The following is a 19,869-nucleotide window of genomic DNA, read 5'->3' as shown; positions in this document are numbered from 1 at the left end:
CTTCAGTCTGCACTACATGGACTATTCCATGTTACGCGCATCACGCTCATCACGCGTATGCAGATTGCAGAAAGGATGTCAAATTCAAAACAGTAAGCGGTAAGAGAGAGAGAGAGAAATCGAGTGAGACATAAATCGAGTGAAACATGAAGCGATCTTACGAAAGCGGGTCAGATAAAAATAAGAAGAAAGACCAAAGGCAGGACTTGCTTTCAAAGCTGCCAAAGCTATCCAACTTTTTTACAGCCACCGCAGTGTTAGCGGGACCGTCGGCGGCTCAAGAGCAGCCCTCAACGTCGTTTGCTGTCACGTTACTGCTCCTTTCATTCCAAGTGGCTCTGGCTCAGCCAGCAGCGATGCTAATGACGTGTGTCAACAAACTGACGGAGATGATGCACAACTGGTAATGAATATTGCTCATTCTCCTTCTTCCACTTCGGTTATTGAAATTGATGACAATAACGATAACAATGACTGCAAGACACATATTCTTGTGGATGACCCAGCACTCTTGCCCAAGCTGCTGTGTCTTGGGCAGGCGCACACATATTCTAGTGGATGACTAAGCACTCTGGCCCAAGGGCCGCAGATTCACAAAAGCATACTATTACATAGTAAGGGAAAATGATGAGAGGGTGAACAGGTCTTGGTTAGTCTAGTGAAAGTGCAGACCGTGTTTTTTGCTTTTGTTGTTGCCTTTTTGGAAAACAAAAACAACTGAGTGAGGAAGGATTTAAACACTGGAATAACCTTGCAATGCATCTAATCAACCATGAAAGGTCTGAAGAGCACAGGAAAAATACTGATAGCTGGAAGCAGCTATCAGTAGGTTTCCAGTCACAGCATATAGCTGCTGTGACCTACTGGAAACCCTCAGGTAAATGATGACATAAGGTTAACAGTCAGTGTAATGTGTCAACATAACTAATCTTATTGTTTTGTATGTTATTCTCAATTTGTAAATAGATAATTAACATTTGCATGAAAGAAGGATAGTGACTTTTGTTCATCCCTTGTATGGAGTATCTCATTATGCGACATAAGGTACAATAGACCGGTAGATGCAGGGGCCCCTAAATTACTGTTCGCCTGGAGCCCCCAAAGGGCTAAGATCGCCACTGCCTATGCACCAAAAGAACATCTATCCCAGGGAATTATGGGAAAACGCGCCATCAGAGATATAAAACCAGCAGTGGCGTCTTTGCATTAGGGGCCAGTGGGGCACGGCCCCACCATAGAACGCTGCCGTGCAGGGCACGATTATACTTTTCTTTTTTTTTTCAAAAATGTCATTGAGCATAAGTTAATAATACATTAATTGTTAATAATTAATTACATGTCCGCAGTTTTAATTTGATGAACGCAATTGTTGTAGTGTAGTAGTTGTGTGTGAAATAGTTCGTTGCTCCGTCTCGTCTGTTCCGCTTCCGCTCGGTGGGGCACAGCCGAGATGGCCCTGTCTGCTGCAGTGTAGAAAACTGGTGCTGTTGCGCGAGCAAGCGCGTGCGCAGCGCCCGCTTCTGTTTCGGCGGTGGGGCCAGAAGTTTAGTGCCCCAAAGCTCTTCTCATTGGCTGATTTGTAGAAAGGGCGGGGTTTACGGCGGGAGCCGATCAGATCTTGCTAGCTGGCTAACGTAGTTACTGTTACAGTAAATAACAACAAATGGACGTTTCATTCATTAAATGATGAATCGTGTTGAGTATCTGTCTCATGTGAGATTTAGCACTTTAGAACAGACGTTGGAGATAAAACGTTTGGGACCACATCGCCCGACGGATTTAATCATTATTCAAGAGGGAAAGGACAAGAATAGATCGTTCAACCAGGAGTGGTTCAAGCGGAAAAAAATGCTTGTGTTTCACCTCAGCCACACAAAGGAGACCTGAGACAGCACTGTCCTTAAAGCACAGGTAATTACCATCTTAGCCCAAACTTACTTAAATTTTCACCCAGGATTATCCAGGTCTGAATAGGCAACCACTCTATCAGGCTAGATTCATTGTTAATTGTACAGTATGGTGGCCTGCAAACTTAATGCAACTTAAACCATACTTCTTCTTTTTTTGGTATATTGTGAGTGGTGGCTTTGTATATTGATTGCTGTGTGAAGGGTGTGCGCCGTTGTGTTTTTATTGTTGCCACGTAGTTGTTTTCTTGAGTTTTGATATTGTGAGATCTTGAACGCTGCCATTTGGTGGTGCTATTGCTATAATAGCCTAATATATGTCGTCAGATTCGCGTTTGAGTGATGGCATTATTCAGCTGCAATTTTGGTCCCCTCTGTCACTTGCTATTTTTTTTTTGTGATGGTAGTAATATGTGGTATTTCTGGATTGCGTTATAATATTTTCCTGCATGGGCCCCACCAGAGTTTCCAAACCAAAATCGCCACTGAAAACCAGTCACGGACTCATGGGTTTCAGAAGAAGATGGACTCTGTATTAGGTTTATGGCGCTAACGTTGTCACGGTGTTTTTTCTGTTTATTAAAGTTTACCGTTTTAGAGGGAGAGAGTTTAAAAGAAAATAAATATTCAAAAAGACATCAGTATGAAGCGTGGCCGTTTATTGAACCTATGCAAACACAGTGACAACGACCCGCCAATGTGGCTAAGTAGGCCTAGGCTAGGTAGAAAGAGTGCCTAGCTTTCAGTTCGAAGCCAACAACAAGTGGACCAGAATAAAAGCGTGTAAGAGACGTTGAGACTGAGAGTGGTCTACTATCGGAGAAGGAGGAGAGCTTCGACGTAGCTGACAACCGGCTAACATTCACACCACGGCTCCAGAGTTGACCTAGCCTACAGCAGCTTTCATCGGCTGTTGGCTCTTGGACAGAGAGCAAGGACACGGGACACGTTCGCAGAGGACCGGCGCGCGTATCAGAGAGCAACGTTCGCAAGCAGCACACCGGTTTCGCGACTCGACGAGCTGGGAGCGGCGTCCACAGGCGGCGCGGCTGTTTGACGGCTCGAGGAGCACAGAGCATCGTTCGCAAGCAGCGCACTAGTTTCACGGCTCGGCCAGCAGAGAGCACCGTTCGCAAGCAGCTACCCTGCACCAGGATATGATTCGGCTCGGCCAGCTGAGAACGACGTTCGCAAACAGCACAACTTCATCCCACCTCGCCGCAGTAAGCCAAGCAATGCCTGTCTAGTCTACAAGGTATTTCTGACTGATCTTCGGCGTAGGCTACAACGGACGACATCAGGTTTGACCATGCTGCCCTGAAGTTTGAGAACGTCACGTATGGACATTTGTAAATTAGAGTGGACTTGATTGATATATCAGTTGATATTACCAGAGACATTAATAACTTAATGATTGTTCCTTCATTATTTTGCATTTTGTTTAAAGTGGCATTGCATTTTGATTTAAAGTTAAGCATTTATGTAGTTCATTAAGATATTTTGAGTGTACCCTATACAAGTTTAAAATAGATATCTTAAGTTAAGATGTCAGTTCATGGAGAAAAGTCAGAAGGTGATAAATTAGAAGATCCTCTCAAGAGTGGTGAACAGTGTTTACAACCTGATGCCACTTCAATAACAGTTGGCCCAGAGCAAAGAAAATCTAGTAGGGTAGAGCGAGTACGGTTGAGACACTTTTGGCTTTTTACACTACTGCACAAAAACTAGACACTGAAAATAAGTGATATTTGATAAGCTGTTCCCTTTGATTGTATACTAAAATAGAATCAATCAATAATACCCCTAACCCAGTAGTCGAGATGGGGGGGGATGGCATCCCCCTTAGGTATTAAAATGGTCAAAACCATCCCCCCTTCCCATCCCCTGTTATTTGATCAATTAATGTTGAAATATTGCCACTATTTAATTTTCAACATTCTACATTTTATATGTGCACGTCACGTGCCCCTCATCCACAGTATTTTAGCCGCTAAAATACTGTGGACGAGGGGCTCGTGCACATATGTCACGTGAGTCAGCGTCAGTGATAGCAGCGCAGCAGGTGATTTCAGCAACATGGCCAACAATAAGCGACAAGGACAGCTTGATCTGAGGGACTACTTCGGCTTAAAGAGGACAAAAAGTACTTATGATATGTCACCAAAGGTGTAATCTCTGGACAGAGGCGATAACAACACAGTTAAGGATGTTATGATAATGCGCTTACTTGTGCTCTGCGCTCAGTAAAGGTGGGGATGGGATGTCTGTAAATGTGATGCATGCCTCCGAATCGTGTGATCACGGCATCTGGTGGTTGAATGTCATCGCTCTTATTTTATATTAAAAAATACATAACTTGACAGTAGGCCTACTTCACTGTCTGCTCATTCTAACAAAACCATAATGCCGTTGTTTTCTTCATATAGAGCAGGATAATCATGGCGAGGAAGCAGGAAGGAGAGCAGAGAAGCCTAGAGCTGGAGAAGGAACAGGTTTGATAATTCACAATAGACACTTTTCTTTTTCGTAGAGGGGGAAATGTAGCTAATCCTACCAAGGGGGGGGTTTAATATAGATTTTATGTTTTTGTGGTAGAAAAAAGAAGGGAGGAGGAGGAGGAGGCAGAAGCAGAGGAGCCTAGAGCTGGAGAAGGAACAGGTTTGATAATTCACAATAGACACTTTTCTTTTTCGAAGAGGGGGAAATGTAGCTAATCCTATAATAATAATAATAATAATAATAATAATAATAAGTGGGGCTTAAACACAGATTTGATGTTTTTGTGGTAGAAAAAAGAAGAGAGGCGGAGGAGGAGGCAGAAGCAGGGCAAGATAGTGTCGATGATTCTGACCAAAATAACCAGGGAGATGATGAGCAAGATATCCCTGAATGCTGGACATCTACCAAGTTCAGGGAGAAAAAAAAGTATTATCCATGGCTAATATGTCAAAGCAAAAAACTTGGCTGCCTAACCTGCCAGAAAATGAAAGTAGTTGGGCCAAGTACAGGCAGTGGCGGAGCCAGGAAATTTCCATTGGGGTGGCCAGGATGGGGCCAGTGATAATAATAATAATTTGGGTGGCAAGCATGTGTCTCACCAGGAGATGCAGAGCTATTTAAGACACATACAGCAAACATCTCAACATTATTCGGAATTCAGATGAAGGTGCAATAGAAAAGTATTCAATATATTTAAATTGTTCTTATACCTAAAGGCAAAGTAACAAAGAAGCTAAAACTTAAAAAAGAATATACACTTATTCTGTATTCATACTTGTTTTTAAACTGTGTTGATTTACCGATTGCTATTTGTGTTTTTATTTGTATTGTACGACTGAGTCGAACAATGGTTGTACAGATATGCATTGACAGCAAGGTATTCTATTTTATAGTAGAGATGTCCTCAGTTTATGGCGACAAGCCAAGTCAATTCTCTCAGTGTATCATCAGGAATACAAAACAAGGATACAAAATTAGAAGTGCAATGTTTTTTTAATCAAGTCTGATCACAATATGGATTTATCTTTAAATAACAAAAAGTATAAAATACTGAGCTAATGTATAGAAATATGAAAATAAATAAAATAACATCCTGAATACAATTTGCTGAATTCCAACAAATGTAAATATGACAAGCATTAACAGCCTGTTTAAATAAGCAGTGTCAATTTTTCTTCAATTCGATTCATAAACATCTATCAAACACATAATAACAAACATCATATTCACAATGGGTATTAGGCGGACTCTGCAAGATTAGATTCAAGTTTGAGCCACATTTACACATATCAGACAGAGAATCCAAACAGTGACATCTCATTAAAACTGAACACTTCAAAGACTGTCCTTAAAGATCTATCGGTTCTTGATTTGGAAATGTCTGTTTGAAAATGAAAAAAAAAGGCATATTCAATTATTAAATTACAGCAGAGATTAATAACAATCAAGATAAACTCATACATTGGAGCGTACTATCCCATGTTACATCTAATGGATTATCTGAACACTATAATCTGCTTAAAACGTTATAGATTTGAGGCCATTCATCCAACTCTACTCCAGTTGAGGACGGTGAGTGGTATGACTCATACCTGTTTAGAAATTATCACGCCACTGTATTAGATTGTGCAAAACTGAAGTGGAATTAAAGTGTCCAGTATGTGTGAAAGAGTGAGTATACCTGGAGGTACCTTGGGCCGCCACTTGTTGTTGGAGGCTCCTCTCTCTCGCTGTCTGAATCTTCTGTGGGAATCTAAATATATATATTAAAAACATTAATAGGTGTTTAAAGTATTTTCCACAAGGTGTAATGATCCACTATCCAAGTATTTCACAGATACAAAAGATTAAAATTCATTTTCTACAGCATTAAACATATACAATATAAACTTGTGGACAATATCGATGAAAAGTTAGCAGAAGAGTACAACATACAATGTAAGATTGACAATTTACCTGGGGATCCACTGGGGCCACTCCTCAGGGAGGACTCTTCTGTCCTGCTCTCGATCAATCTTTCAGAAACATCAAAAATAATTACAATAAGGTGCACAGGTAATTTTCCTAAAGGTTTTATAATGCATGCTATGTAGTGTTTAACAAACACACTATAAGCTAAAGTATAATATTAGTGAAAGTGTCTCTGGGTAGCAAATACAAATATGCCATACTTTAATGTACTGAAAAAACGAACTGATATGTTTTACAATGCACTTTCAACCTGACTGTATATGAATAGACAAACTTTAAGCCAATTGTAAATAAGATAACCTCATACCAAGCTGTACTATATGTGAGTCTCTATACTGTATACCTGGAGGTCCATTTAAGTTGCTGCTCTCTGGGGGCTCCTCATCCTCGCTCTCTGCCTGTTTTTTCTCCATCTCACCCTCATTCTTTGCCTTAGCTGACTTCTTTCCACTTGCCTTGAAGAAGGACGCTATGTCTGCCTTCTTCCTCTTCATTATTTTTCCCTCTTTAATGACACTTATCCAAAATGCAGCATAAATACTGTATGTACCTGACACAATCATAACACGTTCTGGCAACAATAGCAGTTAACAGCAAATAACTAGATCGAAAGTCGATCCGAAGTTGAAAAAAAAAAAACGTGTAGAGACTAGAGAGATTATATTAAAACACTGTACACAATCTCGCAACGTAGTTATCAAATACAGCATAGCATATAGCAATTTTAACAGTTTACTATGTTCTCCTCCGATCTACCTTGCTTCTAAACTTTGCAAAATAGATAGTCATGGGTGGGATAGTTAGTTATTAGAAGACAAAAACAACATCCATTATGATATCATACCTTTCTGTTTTGGGTTTCTTCACTTAGCCGCAGGTGCCGGTCGAAACGTCAGGTGGTAACAGGCATTCAGGGCATGCTTGAGCCGTTTAATTCAAATACAGGACGTGTGCGCGCTGTGCGCGGCTAAAGGGTCCGGCAGTGTACTAGCGGTGCGAGAAAGGTTCCGCATTTTTCCACAGCCGTCAAAACTTTTGACCGCTGTGATCCGGTGCTTGGGGTGGCCAATGGGGTGGCCGAGATTCTACGGGGGGTGGCCATGGCCACCCCCGGCCACCCCCTGGCTCCGCCACTGAGTACAGGTGGGAGCAGCCAGTTGCATATTGCTGATGAGTGGTCCAACGTTAAAGTTACAGCCTATGGTGCAAACCGAGCAGCACAGCTGCAGTCTCTTCGTAAGAAAATACACAAGCATAGAATGTCAGACTACCACCAAGCAGCTGAGAAAACCATGGAAAAAGCAAAAGAAAAGACATTGGAAACATTGACTTCTGAAATGCAAAGGGATCACTTCTTAACTACTGATAGGGTATTTCGTACAGTGTACAAGATTGTAAAATCTGGAAGGCCTTTCACAGATCTACCGTCCGATATTGATCTGCAAGTCTTGAATGGACTAGACATGGGAAGAACTTTACATTCTGACCATTCCTGTGCAACAATCAGCCAACACATAGCAAATGAAATGCGAAAGAGAGTAGTTGGAAAGGTCCTTCAAAGTGGAGCAAAACTTTCTGTTATGATAGATGAAGCTACAATGACAGTAAAAAATCAGTATTGATAATTTATATTAGAACGAGCCTAGGGATGAGTGAAGAGCCCCTAACATTCTTCTTGGATCTAGTTGAGCTTTCTGCTACCAATGCAGGTGAAATTTATCAAGCTCTAATGAATAACCTGTCACATCATGGCTTCTCTGTAGCTATTCTGAGTGAACGCTTTGTTTGCTTTGCATCCGATGGAGCTTCTGTAATGCTTGGAAGTAAAGCAGGTGTTGCAACCAAAATTGTAGAAAAGTTTCCAAACGTAATGGTGTGGCACTGCATGAACCACCGTCTTGAGTTGAGTGTTGGAGATGCTGTTGAAGAAACTGTAGGGATGAATGACTTCCAGTTTTTCTTTGACAAAGTGTACAGTCTCTATCATGCATCGGCCAAAAACCGTCGTGAGCTCACTGAATGTTGTGAGGAACTTGCTTTACAGTGTCTGAACATAGGGAGAATTCTCAGCACTAGATGGGTGGCATCCAGTTACAGGACCATTAAAGCTGTATGGCAGCAGTACCCTGCAATCCACAAGCACTTTTCTAATGCCTCAGTTGATCCTAAAAGAAGTTCAACAGAGAGATGCATGTTCAGTGGTTTAATAGATCGCCTTTCTAATGCCACCTTTGTGCACAATCTTGGAATCATGTATGACGCTTTAGAAGAGTTGTCTGAATTCTCTCTCTCTCTTCAAGACAGAAACATGACGCTCCCCAAGGCTGTAGCAACTCTCAGTCGGCAGGTCCGTGTGTTGAAGTCCATGGCAGAGCAGCCTGGACCAGCGGCAGAAGTGGCTCAGACTGCAATGGGTTTGAAGCTATTCAAAGGGGTGCCACTGACAAATAATTTAAGACACAGCAGAGAAATAAACCACCAACATTTCTTTCATGCTTTGGCTGCTAAAATTGAATCAAGAATGGGATCACTGCCTGGAAAACAGAGAAGCAAAGAAGTGTACCAGAGCTTTCTTAACAATGTCAAAGTGCTGCAGCCATCAAACTGGCCAGATGAGTGTGGTGTTCGTTATGCCGAAAAGGAAATACAGGAACTCTGCTCCTTTTTCAAGCTTGATAATGGCAGACAAATTCAGAGAGGAATGAGGGATATATTGATATGGTGAAACTCAAATCTGTTGGTGAAATGACACCACAAGCACCAGAAGAGCTAAAACCCCTCCTTCAAGCAGTGAACACACTGGTCATCTCCACAGCTGAGTGTGAGCGTGGGTTCAGTCAGATGAACATTTTAACGACAACTAGAAACACGCTAGAGGTGAAAAGTATGTCAGCCTTGCTTTTCATCAAGTGTGTTGGCCCTCCACTACAAATGTTCAAACCAGATGTTTATGTCAAGTCTTGGCTTCAAAGTCTCATTGCTTGGCTAATGATCTGAGAGCAAGAGCCCGGAAAGTTTGCATTAAAAAACATGATAACGAAACTCTCTGGAAGCTTCTATAAGATACTGTAGGGGAGAATGGCGTAGGTAGCCATTGAACAAAACTGGTCAGTTTATTTGTATTTGTATTATATCATATTGTATGTAGTATTTTCAGATTTTGTAAATGGTATATTTGTTTAATCCATGTTCTTGCACTTGAATGGACTTCACTTGAGAGGATTCATGTTCATTTACAATGTTTTGTGAGGTTTTGATATTGTATGTAGTATTTTCAGATTTTGTAAATGGTATATTTGTTTGGACTTCACTTGAGAGGATTCATGTTCATTTACAATGTTTTGTGAGGTTTTGATATTGTATGTAGTATTTTCAGATTTTGTAAATGGTATATTTGTTTAATCCATGTTCTTGCACTTGAATTAAAATGGACTTGACTTGAGAGGATTCATGTTCATTTACAATGTTTATTGGATGAATTCCCTGTAGATTTATAGGTATCATGAGTATGAAGTTGCACTTGCACCCAGTGGGAAAATGTGTCCTCTGCATTTACCCTAACTATGTAGGAGTGGTAGCCATGGGACCAACTCTAATTCTGAGGTGCCTTGGTCAAGATCAATGACAGGAGTATCTGACACGTAATATATCCATAGCATGCATGTTGTTTTACAGTAATAGAATATAATAATTATCTTTGTGCTTAAACAATATCAAAATATAAGTCTCCATTTTAGGACTTTTGTTTTTAATCTTCGGGGGGGGGGGGGGCATGCCCCCGGACCCCCCTAGCAGGATCCACCATCCCCCCTGGCTTTTTTTTTACAACTTGACCACTGCCCTAACCAATTTATTTTATTCATAATTTGCTCATATACATGAGGTGCGATTTTGTCTCAACCGTACCCATGGTGAGTACAGTTGAGACACCCATTTAAACCCATTGATGGTGACTGACCAAGCATTGAAAAAACTTTAAACTTTATTATAAAAGAACTGGACAAAATATTTAAGCAAGAAATTCATTTATTGAATTCATTTATTTATTCACTTTATTATCTCACTCCTCACAGTGATGACCAACATACTGTTTGTCACCAGTGGTGCATTCAAAATGGGACCACAACCCACACCCGCAGCACGACACCCACTTCTCACCCGGCTTTGAGGCCGAAAACCATTCAGCACACACCAGACACTGAGTATCTGAATTTGTCTTCTTACTCCTTTTTCCTCCCTCCTTCGTTTCTATGATCTTCCGTTTTACTTTCAAAGAGGAGGCTTTCTTCTCCTCTTCCAGGGGCTGCTTTTCCGGGGTGTCGGTTAAAATAGTGGAAGTCTTTTTCTTGCGTTGCTGCCGCCTGGCCTTTCTCGGGGAAGCTTTCGGGTACGGCCGGACCGACTCTGGTGAAAACACTGCAGGCTCCTGGTTAAGATAAACACACAGAGATACACACACATGCACACACCCACACACAACAGGGTGTCCGCGGAGGTCTTAAAAGTCTTAAAAAGTCTTAAATTCATTTTTCTAAATTTAAGGCCTTAAAAAGTCTTAAATTCGTCAAAAATGTCATATGCTGGTCTTAAATGTATAACTCGGAGGTCTTAAATTTGTCGGGGCAGGGTTATTTAATTTTTTATTTTTCTTGCGGGACTTTTCGGGAAGGAGATGTACGAGGGGCTACTTTCTTGCTAGCTGCATATATAAACGGATGTCTGCGCGCTTGCTAGCTAGTCTGCAACAATGGGTGAATGCAAGTTCAACGTCAGTTGGCTGGAAGACGTCCGTTTCCGAGGTTGGCTAGCGTCCGTTGCCAACCCAGAACAGGCCAGATGCATTCCGTGCAAAAGTAGCCTACATTCAAGCTCGGCACCATGGGGATTAAGGCTGTCGTCAGCCATATGCAGAGCCAAAAACATAAAACCTCTGCCAGGAGCCACACACAGACCCCAGCCATTTCTACGTTTTGCATCTCTGCCCCGGCGCCACCGCCGCAGACGGTCCGCGCTGCTAGCACTGACCTGAGGGTAGCATTTGGTGCGACACCAACACTGAAAGCGGAGGTGTTGTAGATTCTAAACACAGTGGTCAAGCACCAGTCCTACAACTCGAATGAGGGGATAGTAGATCTCTTCGGTTTGATGTTCCCTGACTCTCAAATCGCGAGCACCTTTACTGCTGGAAGGGACAAAACGGCGTATATAACTCGCTTCGGACCAGCGCCTTTCATCCGAAACGAGCGAATCTGCAGCGTCTACAAGGCTTTTGTTTTGATATTTGAGACGTTGAACCACGCCACTAAAAGCAAGCAACTTGACGTGCACGTCCGATATTGGGTCGGAGATCGAGTGCATTCCCGGTACTTGGGCTCGCAATTCATGGGGCCCCACATATATGGGGGTAAAAGGGATGATGATACATAATATTTTTTAGACAATATGCAGAATCTTTTCACTTACGAATTAACACGGTCGGCTATTTTTGCCCGCACGCCACCCTAGCCATATTATGGGCAACCGTGTTCCCCTTGGCTGTGATTTGAACTTTGAATTCCTCGTAGGAGTTCATAATAATACATTGCTCGCCTTGGATGAAATACACCGCTCTTGCGCGATTTATTTTGCATAAGGGTGAGTCAAATGACGCGAGAAACGCCCCTTTTATGTGAGCGCGCATTGAACCTAAAGCGGAAAACCTGGTTCAACTAATTGAATCTAAAGTGAGCGTCGTGGTACCATTTAACTGTGATTGCGAGTTGCGGCTCTGTCGAGCCAGGTTTTCCCAAGAAAGCCTGGGTATGTTCAACGAGGTTCGTGGTATACCCCCCAGGTCTTACTGAAGGCATTTATTTAATGGTGAAAATATTATTAATCAGTGGCGTAAATATCGACGGTGCAACCGGTGCAGCTGCCCGGGGGCCCAGACGCTGTCACCCCCCTCTCAACAACTTGCACCATGAATACGTGCTGGTGCACCCAAATTAAAGATTTAGGCGCACCAGTGCACCCAAGGAAAAAGTTAGTCTGGAGCCCTGGAGTATCACTTTATGTTCAATAAACAGACAGAAAGTAAACTTGAATGAGTCTCATTGAGTGACGCACATGCTATGCTTGGGTTGTAATACAGCGGGATCCCCCCCACCATCGCGGGTTTAAGGTCTTAAATTTCATTCAAGGTGGTATTAAAAAGGTCTTAAAAAGTCTTAAATTTGACTTGCTGAAACCTGCAGATACCCTGCACAACCCCCCATCCCACACACACACACACACACACTCATGAATATTTTACTTTCAGAATGTGGCAGTCAATACATTACAAAAATATATATATATATAGTAAATATATTTTTTCTTACTTGGGTAGAAACGACTTCCTCTTCTAAAGATAAAAGAACCAGGGTCAGAGTGACTTCTGGAACACCATCAGAGCTGACAGAAAAAATATGTTTGGGAAGCTCAGTAGGGATAGGGAAAAGAGGTGAAAGGTCACCCTCTGTGAGGGACCACTGAGATGCACTAGTGGCAAGCATGGATGGCCCGGCTGTAGTGAGGGCAGGAGGGGACAACCCAGGTGGAAGGGTGGCCAGCGTGGATGGCCCGGCTGTAGTGAGGGCAGGAGGGGACAACCCAGGTGGAAGGGTGGCCAGCGTGGATGGCCCGGCTGTAGTGAGGGCAGGAGGGGACAACCCAGGTGGAAGGGTGGCCAGCGTGGATGGCCCGGCTGTAGTGAAGGCAGTAGGGGACAACCTAGGTGGAAGGGTGGCCAGCGTGGATGGCCTGGCTGTTGTGAGGGCAGGAGGGGACAACCCAGGTGGAAGGGTGGCCAGCGTGGATGGCCCGGCTGTAGTGAGGGCAGGAGGGGACAACCCAGGTGGAAGGGTGGCCAGCGTGGATGGCCCGGCTGTAGTGAGGGCAGCCTGGCTTTCTGGGTTTGGCCTGTCAGTTACTAAAGCAGGGGCAAAGTCAGCTTCCTTAAAGACATCTGGATTGTATGGCCAGATGCCAGTGGAAGAGAAGCCAGCCTGAACATTCTGTGGCGATGCTCCACGCAGCATGATATTATTCAGGAGACTTGGAAGGTCATAGATGGTGATTGACTTGCCTGGGTTCTGACGGTGCCAGCTGTCCATCTCCCCAGTAAGATACCTCTTCAGAGGCCCATACACAGCCTTGTCCAGGGGTTGAAGGTGGTGCGTACAATGTGGTGGGAAGGATAGCATGACCACACCACTTGCACGGCAAAAGTCAATGGCTTTCATTGAGATATGGGAGGAGTGATTATCGAGAAGTAAAAGGACCTTCTTTTCCTCAGTGGGCCTGGTGTGGTTGATGAAGTGCTTTAGGAACTCCAGGAAGTCATCCTCCTGCATCCAACCACTGCCATTTGCTGTTCCTATTGACCCCTCTGGACCGCCAGCGATGAAGTGTGGCAGGAACCTCTTGCGGGGAAAGACGAAATGGGGGGGGATGATGTTCCCCAGGGCATTACCTGCCAGTGCCATGGTGACCAGGGTTCCTCTCTCCCCAGAGGTGACTGCCCCCACTCTTCTCACTCCCTTGGAGGCCACCATGAAGCCCGGCTTTTGGACTGTGACCAGCCCGGTCTCATCCATGTTCCACACATCCTTAGCCTGTAGGAAGTGCCTGGTGTACACACTGGCCAGCTTCTTGAAAAATGAGTCCACATTGATTGTTGAAATTCGAATTCTGATTCTGATGCAAACTCGTGGCCTGATTCTCCCCTGCCTGAGGCCAAAAAAAATAATAATTCACCATTTCAGCTCAGTTAATTCATTTTATTTTTACATAATGCAGCACAAAACAAAATGTAAACAAAGGCTGACATATTAAAGTGCAAAACTGCAGGTTTAAACTAGGAACTCCCAACATGATAAAAATAAATAAAAAAAGAGGACTTGTTATAAGTCAGTATTGCAACTCCAAAATAAATGTTCTTGCTATTAAACTCCTTTCTATTATTTCTATTAAACCCCTTATTAAAGTAAAAGTGCAACATGTTTAAAGTAAGTGTAAGTGTCCAGCTCAAAATCCAACTCAAATATTAATCAATATCATGTCAGTTAGACATGTGTATTGTAGTGTAAGAACGTCAACATGTCCACATGTTCTGGGCTCAGGCTAGCTCTTTTCTTGGAAGCTATGTTACCAGCTATGGAGAAAAGACGTTCTTAAGGGGTTGATGTTGCAGGTACACACAAATATGACTTTGCCAGAACAGCCAGAGAGGGAAACCTTGCCTCATTTGTTTTCCACCACTGCAGAGGATCTGAACTTTTAGGCAGTCCCCAAAATACTTGAGAATCTCTTCTCTCACAGAATGACTGATGACATCTGCCTCGTCCCCACTGTCATTCTGGCTGGATGTTTCCTCAGAGTCCGACCCAAGCAATGTGTCCAGCAAAGACACAGACCTCTTCTCTGTAACACCTGCTGATGTTTGGCCCTCTATGGTATGCTGTGGTTGCTGACTCTCCATCACCCTCCTCTTTGCTTCTAGTGCAAGGGCTTGCACTTTCAACTGCAGTTGCAGGCTTTCATCTGGGGACAGGAACTTCAGTCTGCAAAACCTGGGATCCAAGGCAGCTGCGATTACAGTGGTGTTTGTATTGATACCAGCATCTTTGTAGGCCATCTCAACCTCCCATCTTGTTGAGATTTCGTTCGCTGCAACAGCTTGAAATGCCAGCACATGGGTGTTGTCAAAGGCTGCATTCTGTGTAGACTTCAGCAGTCCTTTAATGAGTGCAGGTAGAGAGGAGAGGGTCACATATGACCCCCCACTAAGATAAACAGTTGCACACTCAAATGGCTTGAGAGCTTGTTCTAGCTCTTCCAGCAGGCTCCACTGTTCAGCTTTGAGGTCAAGGAAATGTTTTGCTATGTGTGTAACCTCTGGGTCTGACAGAGTTGCTGTAACAGGCCACCTCTGCTCTAGCAGGCGGCTGATCATATAGTATGAGCTGTTCCATCTTACACTAACGTCTTGAATCAGCTTGTGTTCAGGTTTGCCCATTTGTTTTTGTTTCGTTTTCAGCTTGGAACTGGCCATTTCACTCTTTTTGAAATGTTCCACCAAGCATCTTGCCGCTCCAATTGCTCTGTTAATTTGTGGATTCTTCAGTGCTTGATTCACCACTAGTTGCAATGTGTGGCCAGCACAGCGGATTGAAGATATCCCATGCCTCTCTTCCAACAACTTGAGGGCTGCTACAACATTAGCTGCATTGTCATGCACCACAGCTTTGATCCTGCTTGTAGGAATCTCAAACCTCTCAATTGCCGTCTCAATCCAGGATGCAATATTCACTGCAGTGTGTCGCTCTTCAAGAGGCATAGTAGTCCATGGTTCCCGCGGGTCCTTAAAAAGTCTTAAAAAGTCTTAATTTTTTTTGTGTAAAATTAAGGCCATAAATTTACTGTAAATTTGCTCTAGGTATTAAATTTTGCAGAGGGTTTTTTAAGACTAGGGGAAATTGTCGCGCACAACAAATAACCTAGTGCGTCTTTTATTTACGGCATTTTCAGGAGTTTTACGTTACGTTAACGTTGACATCACTCATCGGGGGGCCGGTTGCATCTGCAGCCTGCAGCTGCGTCTGTAGGCTAACTTGCTGGCGCTACTTTTAGCTATTGACGGTTGACATCATTAGGCCAACTTGCGCTACTTTCAGGATGGGACAGTGCAAATTCAATGAGAAATGGTTTGAGGAGGATACGTTTCGGGGGTGGTTGGAGAAGGCAGGTGACTACGAGGCAAGGTGTCGTTTATCCCGAAAGGCATTCATACTAGGGACCAGGGTCCAGTTGCACCAGCAGAACGTAAGGTCCCACTTAGGCTACGTTGAACGTAAATCACCCAAACGTTCGACTTTACACTCTACTAAAAAAATAGCAGTTGCACCAAGCAGATAGTTTTAACGTAACATTAAGTTATAACTTATCTTTTACACCTCCCCTCTAGCTGGTGTAAGTTCCATACTAACGATAAAGAACCGTTAAAAGAAAAAAACGTAAAAAGATTTCAACACTAACGCAGGGTAAAGATGGCTATTCGTTTTGAGCAATGGGAAGAGGAGTTTCAATGCGATATGCGCCGGGAACGGATTGTCCGTGACCGTATCGATCCATTTCTTTATTATGATGATGTTGAATTATATGCGCGATTTCGGTTTTGCCGGGCGGAATATTATATTTATTTATTTATTATAAAATCCGCCATCAAATAGCTTAACCTCACGCCTATACCGTCCAAGCAAATTTTAGAGAATAAATGACTGAAACTGTTTTGTTTGCCCTCTCATTTGGGTGCTAACGCGTCTTCACTCCGGTAAGGTGGAAACTTGCCGGTATTTCCTGTTTACATTGTTATCTGTCAATGATTGGCTTGAAATGATCTAAACGTCATTAAAAGCGACACTAGTACACTTTATGCACTACTAGTAACGTTACAACTTAAGTTATGGTGGTGCAACCAAAATTTAGAACACCTTTAGTTTGACACTAGCTACGTCGAGCGTAGGGTTAAGGCAGACTTTACACCCGAACTTATGATCGGCTTTACGTTCTGCTGGTGCAACCGACTGCATGGGAGCAAAAGCTCTTGAGTCCCACATGAGGTCGCAGAAATATATCCGATGCTCCGTGGCAGCTAGCGGGACTACACCGATGCCCGTATTATTTGAAAGAAGTGGACTGAAAAGTTCAGCATCCGTGGCTAGTACTTCACATCAGACGGCGTTAACCGGCTTTGTGTCGCCACCAGAAACCCAGAAGGCCGAGGTATTGTGGGCAGACATAATTCCTTCAAATCGAACAAGGTCATTAGTAACGTCTTGGCTGCTATGTTCCCAGATTCTGAGTTTGCGAAGTCGTTCACCTGCGGTGAAAACAAAACGGCCTATCTTGCCAAATACGGGATCGCATCTTTCATAAAAAGAGAGCTGGATTGGGCTTCGCGGGGTTTGTTTACCGGCGTTGCTATGGTTACCGGTCCTGCGTGTTCCGACGGTTTATTAGGTATCTAATAAATCGCTGTCTAATCAATACTTCATTCAATGCCTCTTCCGTGGTCATTACAATATTATGAGTAGACTGCGTCGGGTTCTCCGACGCTCTCCCTCTTGGCCTGCCTTAACAGGTTTGAATATTAAGGGCTGCCTAATATTCGTTTGAATTTTGATTTTTTTTTTGATATTCGCATTATATTTGAATAAGGAAGTTCGGCTTCAAAGCGTGTGTGTGTGTGTGTGTGTGTGTGTGTGTGTGTGTGTGTGTGTGTGTGTGTGTGTGTGTGTGTGTGTGTGTGTGTGTGTGTGTGTGATCACTGTCAGCCGTGTTTACATGGACACATCTGATCCGCATAGATGTGGAAGAACAGCTCAATCGGAATAGAAAAGGATCATATAATACGCCTCAATCGGAATACAATTATCTGTTCGTAATATAATTCTATTCGGCTACAGAAGAGGTGGTGTAGTCCGCTATAATCGACATGCATACACTTATTCCGATTAGTCTGGGGTTTAACTTAGGAAAGCTGCAGTAGTTCGCATTTGGTCCACTCCGCACACCAAACTTGACCGCTGTCAAGGACGGTGGATTTATTGCCTGATTCATGTCTTTGTTATCACTCCGTAGTAGTTACAGTAGTCCGGTAACATATCAACCCCAGCGTGTCCGGTTGTTAAGCGACGGGTCATGGGTGACTATGGGTGACACGGGTGGGTTAATGTGTTCGCGTATCGTCGTGTCCGCGCGCTTCCGAGATAACTTTGCAAGAGTACTACTACTGCTAGTACTACGGCTACGGTTGATGTGTATAAGTGACTCAATTGTACACACCTTTTCTATCAAATAATTTTTCAGACATTTTTTGGGTCTTAATTTATGTATGTGTTGGTCTTAAAAAGTCTTAAAAAGTCTTAAATTTGACTTTAAAAATGGTGCAAGAACCATGGTAGTCAAACTATAGCTTATAGTATCTATCCCAGTCATTGTTGATATAATGGCACGTTATGCCCAAGTATGCCTCCGTGGCAATACTTGTCCATGCATCTGTTGTTAGACTGACCATGGAACTGGATGACGAGAGGGCAAGTTTGACTTTCAGGAATTCATCCTCATATCTCCTCTCCATCATGTTGGTGAAGCATGTTCTTTTAGGGAGACAGTAGCCTGGTTGGAAAGTGTTAACCATAGCACGGAAACCCTCATCTTCCACCATTGACAGGGGTCTCATGTCTTTGATAATCATGTTGAGAACACTGTCAGTAAGAGCAGCTGCAAATGTTGGTGAGCAATCCTTCTTTTGCAGGAATTCGTTCATGTTGCTTTGCCATTTCCTGAGAGCAAGAGAGAAAGAGAGGAGAAAAACAAATGCATCATAATTATTTAAGATGTAATAATGAAGACAGTAATATTTCCTATGTTCCTTTGACTTACACCTTTTAACTTTATTGATCACAATTATTCAAATGTTATCTATTGTATTAAAGGCATCCCCCTCACAAATGAACTTCAAATAATGTCAGAAATAAAATATTTAGATACGGTACATTCTCAACAAGCACGAACAAACACTGGCACCGTCAATCAACGTAGAATAAGCCCAGATCTAGCCTACACATTTTCTGTTATTTTAAACGTAAAAACGTATTCAATGGAAATTCTAAGGTCGCAGGTAGACAACTTTATGGCTTAAATAATGCGTGTATTTAGCAGCTACAATGACAAAAGATATTTAAACTTACGGCAATTTAATAAACATGAATAGACAATGCTTACGGTGGCTTTTCTGGCGGTCCATCGTCCACAACGGCGCCTGTATGCTTTCTTTTGAGGTGTTCGAGCATAGCGGTGGTGCTGCTATGATACGTAGGGCTGAACGATTTTAAGAAAAAATTGAAATTGCGATTTTTCTGGTAGAGATTGCGGTTTCGATTTCAACCACGATTTATTTTCTTTAAATCAAGTTTCAGTATAAATTAATATAACCAATGAATTCCATTAAGGTAATGCAATAATGAAAACTGCTGGCAACAGATTTAAAATGCAAGACTGTTTATTCAAGTACCTAGTAAACAAATAATTGCACTTTTGTAAAATAACGTAGGCTACATAAAAATTATAAAATATAACAACAAAGTGGAGCAAAAAATAGGTCTTACCTTAAAAGTAGTGCCAAATGGCTCAAAGGAGCTAGCTTATGAACATCAGCAGCAGTTATAAAAATTCAACCCATGTACTCAGAAACCTGTGCTTCTTCTTCAAATAAAGTGGCAAGAGGAAGTGAAACATAGTAAAAAAAAAAAAGGTAATAAATAATAATAATAATAATAATAATAATACTTAAGTTGTAATAATAAAATGACCCTACATTTTCCTCAACAACAAAATATGTCAAAATGGTTACATTATTTTACATCTAGTCTATAAACAAAAGATAAGTAAAAAGAGTGAACAACTTTTT

General features: G+C 42.6%; 1 long non-coding RNA gene across 1 annotated transcript; it reads right to left on the bottom strand.

Annotated features, from left to right (window-relative positions):
- Nucleotides 1-5,380: 5,380 nt before the first annotated feature.
- Nucleotides 5,381-7,317, bottom strand: LOC115552872 (uncharacterized). Its single transcript, XR_003978389.1, has 4 exons — nucleotides 7,222-7,317; nucleotides 6,363-6,421; nucleotides 6,088-6,159; nucleotides 5,381-5,787 (listed from the first exon to the last, which is right to left on the bottom strand). It is a non-coding gene; the product is annotated as an uncharacterized LOC115552872 (long non-coding RNA).
- Nucleotides 7,318-19,869: the final 12,552 nt, after the last annotated feature.

The sequence above is a fragment of the Gadus morhua genome, chromosome 10 (assembly GCF_902167405.1).
Source record: "Gadus morhua chromosome 10, gadMor3.0, whole genome shotgun sequence".
Lineage (NCBI taxonomy): Eukaryota > Metazoa > Chordata > Actinopteri > Gadiformes > Gadidae > Gadus > Gadus morhua.
Note: the sequence above shows the minus strand (reverse complement) of the source record. Positions and strands in the feature narration are given on the sequence as shown.